Source organism: Galeopterus variegatus, unplaced genomic scaffold (assembly GCF_000696425.1).
Source record: "Galeopterus variegatus unplaced genomic scaffold, G_variegatus-3.0.2 Scaffold1140, whole genome shotgun sequence".
NCBI classification, from domain to species: Eukaryota; Metazoa; Chordata; class Mammalia; order Dermoptera; family Cynocephalidae; genus Galeopterus; species Galeopterus variegatus.
In genome coordinates this window covers 164,704-177,095 of record NW_007727251.1, presented here as the reverse complement: position 1 = coordinate 177,095, position 12,392 = coordinate 164,704, and positions in this window count along the sequence as shown.

Here is a 12,392-nt window from a genome sequence, read left to right as displayed (position 1 = left end):
CGCGGGACGCTCACCGGCCACCGCCGCTTGGGACGCCCTTCGCGGTGGCGGCGGGAAGGGAGGGACCGGCGACGGGGAACGGAACGCGAATCGCCCCCCTCCCCTTCCTCCCTCCCTCCTCCTCCGATCCGTCGCCCGCCCTCTCGGCTTCCGTCCCCTCCCCCTCCCGCAAAGCCCCGGATGGAGCCGCCGCCGACTCGCCGCCGCCTGGCTCCGGGGGATGGTTTTGTCAGGCGGCCAGAGCCCCGGCGCCAGGCGCAGCCGCCACCGCCCGGTTGGAAGCATGGTCCATCCTTTGCAAGCTGCATGACTTTGGGGATGTTACTTAACCTCTGAACCTCATTTTTTGTTTTAACCAAATGGGGATAATGTTTTATCTCCTCGGGTTGTAATGAGTATAAAGTAAGATAGTGTATGTAAAGGGGGTTAGCACGATACCTCAGTAAATGACAGCATTGTTAACATATTTTTGAAATAATCACTGAGTTTTTAAAATTTAGAATTATACAGTAAAATTGATTGTTTTTCCTTTGGGTACATAGTTCTGTAAATTTTAACGTAGTATACATTTGTGTAACCACCTACTACCAGTATAAAGGACAGGTCTATCACTTTAAAAAACTCCCTCATGCTATCCTTTTATAGACTTGTTCTCCTCACACCCATAACCCCTGGCAACCATTGATCTGGTTTCCATTAGTATAGTTTTGTTTTTTCTGGCTTGTTGTATAAATGGAATTATATAATATGTAGCCTTTTCAGACATTTTTCACTCAGCCGAATTGAGTGCGAGATTCATCCGAGTTATTACATGTATCATTTCACAACTAATTTTTAAAAACACACAGTCATCACATAAGGACATTGACTGACTGCATATATGACAGTAGTCCCATAAACCATATTTTTACCTTTGCTATGTTTAGATACATAAATACCATTGTTTTGCAGTTGCCTGTAGGATTCATTACAGTCACATGCGTAATAACTTCGTATAGCATCCGCCGCCTGCAGCACTAACTACACTGCCGCTCCCATCCAGGCTCCGCTCTCTGCTCCAGCCAAACTTCTGCAAACCATGTGCAGCCGAGGCGAGGAAACTTCTCTCCACCTATTGGGGCTGGAGGCTTGAGTCACAGCCCCTTGTTTACATAGTGTTTAGGTAGGACAGATCCTCGAGATGCTCGGGGGAGGGATGGGGAACTACTGCTCGGATCCTTCTGCCAGCTTCTGCTTGACACCTCTTGGCCTACACTTTTGTCCCTTGACTTCCTGTATTACCTTATATTTTAATCTTAAGACTGGAAAGGAGTGGACTTTAGAATCTGGGCGATACTGGAAATCACCAATACCTTTCTGTTACCAATGGTAATTGAAAGTCATAGAGAAATAGAGATGCTTGTATGTGCTCTGTATGGAGGTAGAGGGGCTTTCGTACAGACTAGTTGAATGTGGTGTAAGATTTTTCTGTTACGGGTTAATATGATGGTTATTTCAGTAATTGGATTTTAATTTATGAACCTTTGGTCCTAAAAATTCAAAGTCAGCAAAGCGTGTTTGTTATTTAAGAACAGTTTACTCTCCTGTTACATTTTGGTCTTTGAGGTACTGTTAAGGTGGATTCCAGAGTTGGCTGTTCTGTTAGATGTAGAGGTTTGGAAAATCTTTAAAGAAGGAAGTCCTGAGACATGGTAATATGGCAGGAGAGTTAGAATTCCCTGTTGTACATTCTTTACATTTTAAAGTTTACTTTTTTGTTGTTGCCATTTTTTTAGAATTTATATCTTTTGTTTGGAAGTACAGTTTAGTTCTTTGAGGACTGGAATTTGGTTTCTTCATTTTGCATATCTAGGATTTTGAAGACTTTAGAAAGGTGGCTTGATTCATAAGGAAATGGAATCAGCAGTTTTCAGGTTATCTTTGGTTTTGTGTCTAACCCACTTTGCTTTACACAGCCAGACCCTAGCACAATGCCTGGCACATAGCTGAGAAAATATTTAAGGCAAGCTTACTATCTTAAGACAATTTAATATACAGAGGTGTTTCTCCTAAAAATCCTAATTTTGATTTAGCAGTCCAGTATTCTTGCAGCTATTGATGACTAATTGCTTCTTTGAAGACAAATTAAGAAAGTGTGTGAGTTTCGTGGCTCCAAAGTGTAGATTCAATATATACCTGCCTTGAACTTGCTCATTCTTTGAGCAGCTAGTTAAATGACATGTTGACTGGTTAAGCATCTGCTTCCAAAACCAAATTCTGACCCCGATCTAAGTGTTGTAGTACAGTATCACTAAAACATCCAAGTTGATGTTTAGAGGGGCTTGCCAGGTTCATTGGACTGGCTCTAGAATTGAGGGCCGTTTCATCTTATTAGGGAACTGAAGTGATTTTGATTGTTTCGAAGATAATCTTAGAAATCTTTAGGTTCTTAATTTTTTTGGACCTTGATTCTGAAAACTTTCAAGTTTTTGGTGCTGATGGTGTGCTCATGTGAAGAGTACTGTTTTAAGAGAAACTAAGAAAGTGGGCAACACGAAAGCTAAAGTTTTATATTGAAGTTATTGGGCGGAAACTTAGCTATGTGTCTAGAGTAATTGCTCTTGAGTCAGAGTAACTGGTTATTCTTAAGATCAGTGAATAGTTTCCTACTACTATAGTCTACATAAGTTTATATAAATAAACCCAGGGGTAAGCCCTAAAACTGCATATCATTCTTAAAGAAAGTGCTGTCAAGACTATCTTATTCTCTTGAAGAGCTGCTGCTCTTGAATTTAGAATTGGGCTGCTTTGCTGCTATTCTCTCAAGGCATAGGCAGGCCACACTTGAATTTTGTCTAGTATGCATATTATTCTGATTTTTAGTAACCGTCATTATTACTTAATAGCGTTATAGAAGAGCTATACAGACTATATCTGCTTTCTATAACTTGTTGAAGTGGAAATATTTAGATGGGTACATATCTGCAAAGATTGAAGAGAAGACTAGCACTTGCAGAGAGCGGTTAGTTAGTGTATGTCAGAATAGGGCCAAGGAAATCTGTCAGTTCTCCAGTAAATCTGGTTGTGGGACAGCCACAAATGTCCTAAGTTCAGTAATAAGAAAAATAAGTTAAATTACTGTTTGGTGTTTACGTACCGATTTATTTTGGTATTTTGAAAATAAATCTGGCAAATTAGGAGTTGAAAAATAGTTTCACACATTTTACTTCAAAGAAAATCATAGTGCAAGCAAATAATCGGAGTGGATTCATCAAAAGTTTAGTGATTCATAAATATTCTGCAGTCTTGTGTTGCTGAAAGTTTTGATTTGTGTTCTGCTGAGGCATAACCATAAAAATATGTTCATACTTTTGTTCTGAAGAGGATAGTTCTAGTGAGACTTGGACAGTAGGCAGAAAACTATTTAGTAGTGTACTTATTGGGGGAGGGGTTAGTTTTGGTGAAAATTTGTGAGTGTATGCTCAGGTTGAAGACGGGATTTCTTTTAACGGAGATGAGAAAAGTAATAGTAGGGGAAAGTAATAAATGTGGTTCGAAGCACAGAGCACCGAAGCAGCTTATTCACTAAATAATTTTATGAAGAATGTCTTGTTGGGTAGCTTTTTAAATTAGGAAAGTGACATGCTTTTACATGTTAAACTTTAAAGTCTAGGGCAGATACCATGTTCTCTGTGTTTTATATCTAGCTTAATATGTAAATCAGGAAAAATGTATTTTGAGAGTGTCTTGCATTTTATTGGTTTGGTCATAAAGTTTATAAAAAATGATTGTTATGTAGTTGGTTGTTATTGAGACCATATTTTTTTTTTCCTTTTTGTCTTTTTTACTGACCGGTAACGGGATTGCAACCCTCGGTGTCGCACCCGTACTGGGGACCGGCAACGGGATTGCAACTCTTGGTGTTGCGCCCGCACCGCACTCAGCCAGTGAGCGGGAACCGGTCTCCACATGGGATCCGAACCCTCAGCAGGAGCGCTGCCGCGCTCCCAAGCGGCGCACTCTCCAATGCGCCACCGGGCCGGCCCGAGACCATATTCCCTCAAGAAATTCCTATGCTTCGGGGAGCTTTTTGTTTTAAACCTACTTGTGTAGACCTATGGGTTTAAATGTTTTCAACCATGATTAAAAGAAACAAATGCGCCACCGGGCCGGCCCGAGACGATATTCCCTCAAGAAATTCCTATGCTTCGGGGAGCTTTTTGTTTTAAACCTACTTGTGTAGACCTATGGGTTTAAATGTTTTCAACCATGATTAAAAGAAACAAATTTTACATTGCTACCTAATACACACATATATGTAAAACTGAAACATGATTTTTAGGAAATAGTACCTATTGTTATGAGTGATAGTCTCTGCTATCTTCTTTTCTATTTCATTTTTAAAAAATTGATTGTGCTGCCTTAAATTGATTTCATCAATCACAAATGGGTCAGGGTCCACAGTTTGAAAAACATGTGTATTCTCTTCCTGTTGTAGATTACTCCAAAATTTAGTAGCTTAAACCAGTCAACATTTGTTTATCTCAGACGATTTCTCTTCCCTCACTCCTTTCTGCCTTCCTCCTTCTCAGGGTGGAGTCCCAGGTGCTCCGTGCTCTAGGAACAATAAACTGGAAGATCACCTAGTTATGGGCTTCTCAAACCCCCGATTTCCATAGAGATGTCTTATGGTTTTAAAAACATGTACAGATTATTTTAAAATAAAAACATTAATCAAATGTGTTATGTATCCACTTTTAATGAACTGCAGACCACCCATTCATTTAGTGTTGCCTCCAGGTTAACTCTTTTTGGTGTAGACTTTAGGAATGGAGTCTCTGTGCATTTGAACTTCTTATAAATGGGTCATCAATTCTGAAGAACATGGCTCAGAGACTGGCTTTTTAAAAATTAGGCTAGGGCATGTCCATACCCATAAAATTACACAAACGAGGGCCGGCCCGGTGGCGCACTGCTACAGTGCGCCGCTTGGGAGCGCAGCGGCGCTCCCGCCGAGGGTTCGGATCCCACATACAGACCGGTTCCCGCTCACTGGCTGAGCATTTTTTGTTTTAACCAAATGGGGATAATGTTTTATCTCCTCGGGTTGTAATGAGTATAAAGTAAGATAGTGTATGTAAAGGGGGTTAGCACGATACCTCAGTAAATGACAGCATTGTTAACATATTTTTGAAATAATCACTGAGTTTTTAAAATTTAGAATTATACAGTAAAATTGATTGTTTTTCCTTTGGGTACATAGTTCTGTAAATTTTAACGTAGTATACATTTGTGTAACCACCTACTACCAGTATAAAGGACAGGTCTATCACTTTAAAAAAACTCCCTCATGCTATCCTTTTATAGACTTGTCCTCCTCACACCCATAACCCCTGGCAACCATTGATCTGGTTTCCATTAGTATAGTTTTGTTTTTTCTGGCTTGTTGTATAAATGGAATTATATAATATGTAGCCTTTTCAGACATTTTTCACTCAGCCGAATTGAGTGCGAGATTCATCCGAGTTATTACATGTATCATTTCACAACTAATTTTTAAAAACACACAGTCATCACATAAGGACATTGACTGACTGCATATATGACAGTAGTCCCATAAACCATATTTTTACCTTTGCTATGTTTAGATACATAAATACCATTGTTTTGCAGTTGCCTGTAGGATTCATTACAGTCACATGCTGTACAGGGTTGTAGCCTAGGAGCCATAGGCTATGCCATATAGCCTAGGTGTATAGTAGGCTATACCATCTACATTTACATAAATAAGTACACTCTATAATGTTTGCACAATGATGAAATTGCCGCCTAATGATGCATTTCTCAGACTATCCTTGTCATTAGGCTTATTTTAATGTTGAAACATTTCTTGAAAAAGGAATGTGAATCTGAATTCTTGCTTATACTTCAAGTTGTGTTTGATTTGAGATTTTTGTGCTTAAAAGTGAAATAAATGATGAAATTTATAGGGAAAAATTACTACTTCCCCTGATTGATAACTGTGTGTATAATATCAACACTTTTTCCCCCCTTTTTCTTTTTTTTTTTTTTTTGTCTTTTTCTGTGTCTGGCAACGGATCGCAACCCTCAGTGTCGCCCCCGTACCGGACCGGGACCGGCAACGGGATCGCAACCCTCGGTGTTGCCCCCGCGCCTCGCTCAGCCAGTGAGCGGACCGTAATAACTTCGTATAGCATACATTATACGAAGTTATCGAGCGGGAACCGGTCTGTATGTGGGATCCGAACCCTCGGTGGGAGCGCAGCCGCACTTCCCAAGCGGCGCACTAGCGCAGTGCGCCACCGGGCCGGCCCTTTTTCCCCCCTTTTTCTGAGAGGATCGCACTGAAATCAACACTTTTTTTAAATGAAAATTATTGATCGTTGGTAGGGGAGATTCTTGTTGTTAGTAGATATGTAGTTAAAGGTCTGTAGAGATGCAGCAAGCGAAGTCCTGATTTGAAAAAGGTGGGTGTTTAAACATTGTTAGTTTGTAAAATGTGGTCTGAAGATAGGGTTTAACTGGTGATGTCTAAAGCTCAAGTAAAACCAGTCCTGGTTTGCCCAAGACTTTCCCTCTTTTAGCACTGGAAGTCTGGCTGCTCCCAGGAAACCCCTCAGTCCCAGGCAAACCCAGGATGGTTGGTCACCATATCTGAAAAGGGATACGTAAAGAAAATTAGAGGATTCCTGTTCATCAGGTTTCAGTAGTGAGCCATTGGACAAATATTTCTACTGATAATTGCCATCAGGGTGCTTAAAGTCAAAATCTCTAAGGTGATCAGAACCCAAACCATATGAGGCTTTTCAGATTAAGATCAACACCTTTGAATTTAAGGTCTTATGGCTAGTTTATGGTTTAGATTTGACTGGAATTACACCGTATTTTTTGTTAGTTTCTGCCATCTGTAAGTCTTCACTTGATGAGTTCAAGAGGCACTCTGGTCCATCTTTTCATATTAGCGGTGCTTTAAAAACTTATGTTCAGCAAATTCCCAAATCTCATGTTTGGAAGCTAAAGGTCAGATTTATACTTAACCTGAATCTCTCCTGTTTTTAAGTCTAACTGGTGATGTCTGAATTTCAAGTAAATTTAAAGTTCTTTAGTTTTAGTCTGTTCCTGTCTTGAATTTTCATACCACCTCTGTATGTCTTCTGTAGTTTTCTCTATAGAGCATCTCTATAAGCAGTTGTTTACTTGTTTTCCTGCTGCCATTATTAGAATGTAAGCTGCATGAAAGCAGGGCCCTGTCATCTTTACCACTGTATCTTGGAGCCTAGAATAGCACATTGTAACTTTTAATATTTGTTGAATTGGATGAAAGAAAGAGTATCTGTGTGTAGTGCTTTGTGCTTTCAAGATTATTGTAACAGCCTAGGGGATGTCAAAATATTTTGTTTTAAAGGAAACATTTAAATCCATGTTTTGTCTCAAATTGTGCAGAGGGGGTGAAAATGTAGTCTTTAAAAATTAAAAAAATTTTTGTTTTGTTAACCCTCTGTGAGGAAAGAGAATTTTGAATAGTGACCTTAGGTCTTCCTTTAAAATGACAATTTAGAACCAGTTGAGAGAACTGAAAGTGAATAGATGTGGATTGGAGGTATTCGGAAAAATTTTCTTAATATAACAGCAGGGAGAGCAGGGTATGAGGAGACTGGGTTGGGGAGAGAGAACTGAGTCACTTGAGATAAGCAAGAGTGTGCTAATGAATTTAAAATCTGTATAACCTGAGGTGTACAAATCAGTAAAAGCCTCTAAGTAGTGGTTCTCAGAATTTAGTGACTTTACAAGTCTCAGCTGCAGCTTCAGAGGTTCTGATTTACTGTGGTGTGGAACTCAGGAATCAGTAATACTAATGGACAGTCTGGGTGTTTGTTGATGTAGTTGCTGTGAGGATCATACTTTGGAAAAACTGCTTTAAGTGTTAGAAAGACAGGACAATTTAAAATAGGTGAATATGGTTGCTTTAGTTAAAAAATGATAAAACTAGAAATATTGATTCTATGTATAAAAAATAGACCTGCTTCTGCTTACTGTGGTTATCCAAGAAGTCACCCAAGAATGCCTGTTAGCAGCTACCTGGTATATGCAAAATGTGTGGAGTTTAAAATAGCCTTTTTGGGTTTGCACTGATAAGCCTACCCATTTTGAACAGCGGAAATATTGCTTTATATTTAAATGTACCACTCCATTCTGATATAGGATTCATTAACGTTTATTCTTTAAGTCTCAGTCATGATGTTTTTTACTTTGGTGGCTGGCTGGTGCAGGGAACCGAACATGTGATCTTGGGGTTATAAGGCAGTGCTGTAACCTCCTGAGCTAATCGGTCAGCCCCCATTCGTGATGTTTGTTAAATATTCAAAAGGGGATCCTGGAACTTTGATTCAGACTCCATTTAATCTCAGAATCATGATTGTTAAATATTCAAAAGGGGATCCTGGAACTTTGATTCAGACTCCATTTAATCTCAGAATCATACATGGGTTTTTTACCAAAGGTGGACTGTAGTAATAGTTAACAACTCTCATAGCTTCACATATATTCCATTAATCCTCACAGCAACCCTATGAGGTAGTACTATTAGTAAGCCTGCTTTACAGATGAGGAAACTGAGGCCCAGAGAGGTTCAGTGATTCGCCAAAGGTCTACATGTACCTAGTAAGTAGTAGTAAAGCAAGAATTCAAATCCAGGTTGGTCTTACCCACTGAAATCTCATGGGTGATAGAAGTTTGATCCCACTTTGAGGAGAGCTTTGGGAGCCAATGATAAATGTACTATATGCCCAATATTCTGGTATAATGTTTTGGTCATTTTGTTTTAGTGAGGTGGTGATCTTAAATAATTTTTTGCTTGTTATATCTAATATTATAAAAACTCCAGAACTTAAGGTGAAGTTTTTTTTTTTTTTTTCCTTTTTGTCTTTTTTTCATGACCGGCAATGGGATCGCAACCCTCGGTGTTGCACCTGCACCTCGCTCAGCCAGTGAGCGGCCGGTCTGTATGTGGGATCCGAACCCTCAGCGGGAGCGCCGCTGCGCTCTCAAGCGGCGCACTGTAGTAGTGCGCCACCGGGCCGGCCCTAAGGTGAAGTTTTTAATCACAAATTTAAATAGTTGAAAACGGTATAATTTCCAATGTACCATCAATATTGATATTTAAAAATAAAGCTATTGTATCACCTTTAAGAAGGCTTTTGTGTCTAGTGGAATGTAATTCCGTGGAGAGTAGATATGCACCACAATCCATTTAGATAGGCAAACTGTTCAAATTTAATATTGTTCCTTTTTCTTCTAGAAACTGTTCTTTACATTTCCCCTACAAAACTTTATCCTGATGTTTATGAAAGTATTTTATTGATCATTCTTTCGTTCTTTGCAGCATGTTTGTATATAACTTGAAATGTTAAATTTTAATTTGCCATAACCATAAGGGCACCAAATGTTCATGTTTTTTTTGGGATTGAGTTACTAAAACTTGTTACTATTAATTGACCCAAACAGCAAATTGTACACGTTGATACTTGGAGCAAAATTTTATTGGAAATGTACCTTTTAGTAGATGGGGGAGGATGTAATGGTCTCCATTAAAGGTTGTTTCATTGACCAGTCTTTCATATTGTACTCTTGTGTGGTTTCCCAAAGTTTTTTAAAAATAGGTTGAATATACTTAAAGGCTGTTAACTGTAGTGGACCAAACTATTCAGGATGGGTGAGTGACACCTTCTGTAAAGTGTGAGAAGGTGAATTAGTCCGTTTTTGTTGCTTATAACAAAGTACACTGAACTTGGTGATTTATAAAGAAAATGAAATTTATTGCTTACAGTTTCTGAGGCTGGGAAGTCCAAAGTCCATCTGGTGGTGGCAACAGCGACCCAGGGGTCTCACATCGCAAGATAGTGGAAGCAGAGAGAGCAGAGACACAGACTCTCTTCTTCTTTTAAAGCCCTCAGAACCACACCCCTGACCACCATTTTTAATCCATCCACTACTGCACGGTCTGACAATCCAATCACCTCTTTACAGCTCCACTTTCGATTACCATAATAGGATTTCCCACCCTCTTAACAGTCACAGTGGGGACTAAGTTTCTGATACATAAAACATGGAAGACAATTCAAGCCTCAGTGAGTTTTGGGGGGACATAATTCAATCCACTACAGAAGGGAAGATAGGAAAGGCGAAAAGGCTTGATACTCTCATTGCAAGTGTGTACACAGGCATGGCAATTTTATGAACGTTATGTGGAACTTATCTAGAAAGTAATTCTTGAACTATCCATGCCCACATCCTCCTTTGAGAGTTTTTGGGTACCATTGGGGTACAGGTAACTCAGTTGGAAAATAGCTACTTGAGCACTCTTGTAGTGGGCTAAAAACATGTTCACCTTAGCATAGCACTGTTATAGCAATTAAACACTCATGTCCATCAGTAAGGGTACAGATGAATGTGTGGTCTCGGTAGAATACTGTTTAGTGGTTAAGTTGCCATTTTAGAAAAAAGTAATCCTGTGTTCATGGATATGTATGAAAGGAAAACCCATGATGGTGGGGATCAGGACAAGGGGGTTATGCATAAAAGGCAATGAAGATAAAGGTTTGCTTTTTTTTTTTTTTTTAAAGTGTGAATTCAAGATAGTAAACATATGTTAAGTTCTTTGGGCTTAGTATGTATCTCTATGGGATGAATATTGTGTCTAACTTGGTGAAAGGACAAAGTATTGATTAATAAAGGGCAAAGTGCCAGTGTGCAGTCATACTCAAATTATGCCAACTGAAATAGGTATATAAAATTCATTTCTGCCATCGAAAGCCTGTCTGGTATTGTAATAGTGATTTAAACACTCCTGAGTTCCTGTATGGTTTTTTTAGCCAGGGTCATGATTGGGATTCCCTAGGATTAGGTAAGGAATGGTGTTCAAGTCTAAGCCTTTTGGCTTGAAAAAGTATCTTTGCTTAGAATTCCTAGATGCTAAGGTTATCCAAAGTTCTTTAAACTGAAATAAACATCTTCCTTTTGTGAACGGTCAGTGGTACCCAAACACCAGATTCTTCATAATTTTTATTCAAGCAACACAGTCTCTTATTTAAAAAAATTAAATACATATTAAATAAAAGATCATCCAATAGTGAACATTTATTTATTTGTTTGTTTGGCTGGCAGCTGGCTGGAATGGGGATCTGAACCCTTGGCCATGGTGTTACCAGCATCACTCTCCCAAGTGAGCTAAGCAGCCAGCCCTGAACATTTATTTTTGATTGTAGAACTTGAGTATTTCTTGCAATAACACTTGGTTATCCCCTGATCAGAAAAATACTCGTCCCAGCTCAAACAGTACCTTAGGATGGTAAAATGTGAATTATTAATTTCATGGCAAACGAATCATTGGTAGAAATTAAAATGACTCTTCCAAAATTGTGCCTAGTGAAAAATGCTCCTGAATGAGTATTTGCCTTTCTCACTTGGCATCCCCCAAATCTGAGGCATAGGTACTTGATTTGATGTTTGGCTGTTCATTATACAACTAGAACTATTTCCAAATGCTATCTTTAAAAGTGTGGAACCTTTTCAAAAATTACATTTAATGCATTTGCAAAATATTTCAGTCATTAGAAACTTACTTCACTTCCAAACAGACTTAGTAATTAGAATGAGTCATATTCTTTACTGCTATAATTTTCTTTCTCAAATTATTTTTATTATTATCAAAGCTCCTGTATTTGGAAACCAATGGTAAGTGATTATGGTACACAGCACTTCTATTTACCTCTATGGTGATGAGGATGACGATCATCCACTCCAGGCGAAGTGCCCTCTTTTCCTGCAGGTGATTCCGCATTAGATCTGTTAGTTCCATGCAGTGCTGAAGTTTTTCATTCATGACCTGTAAGAAAGACCTTAGTATCACGTATTTTAAACAATTTAAGAAAATAATATGGTCACATGCTTCAAAATTCTATAGATGTGCAGTGAAAAATCATTCCTTCCACTCTTGCTTGCCAGTCCTCTCCTCAAAGGCAACCAGCCAGTGTTACCAGTTTCTTGTGAATTTATCCAGACACATTTCGTAATGCACAGATTTAACTGCAAGAAATACTTCGCATACCAGAGCTCTTCTATTTGTAAGATTTTGATGGAAGATCTAAAAATAAGATTTTTGAGTCCTAGTTTTTGGTAGCTGCCCTAGGGTTTTTAGCATTTAAAAAAGGCAAACTTGAAACATGATTCATTGTTTTTGTCATCTTTAGGCCATGCTTTAAAAAAAAAATTACCTTCTACTAAAAAACCCAAACACTTAACATTTGATCTGCTGCACACTCACCATTAGATGGCACTGCTTTTAACTCTGCCCACAAAGGTTCTGTATTATGATGCCTCACAAGCTGGTTGCA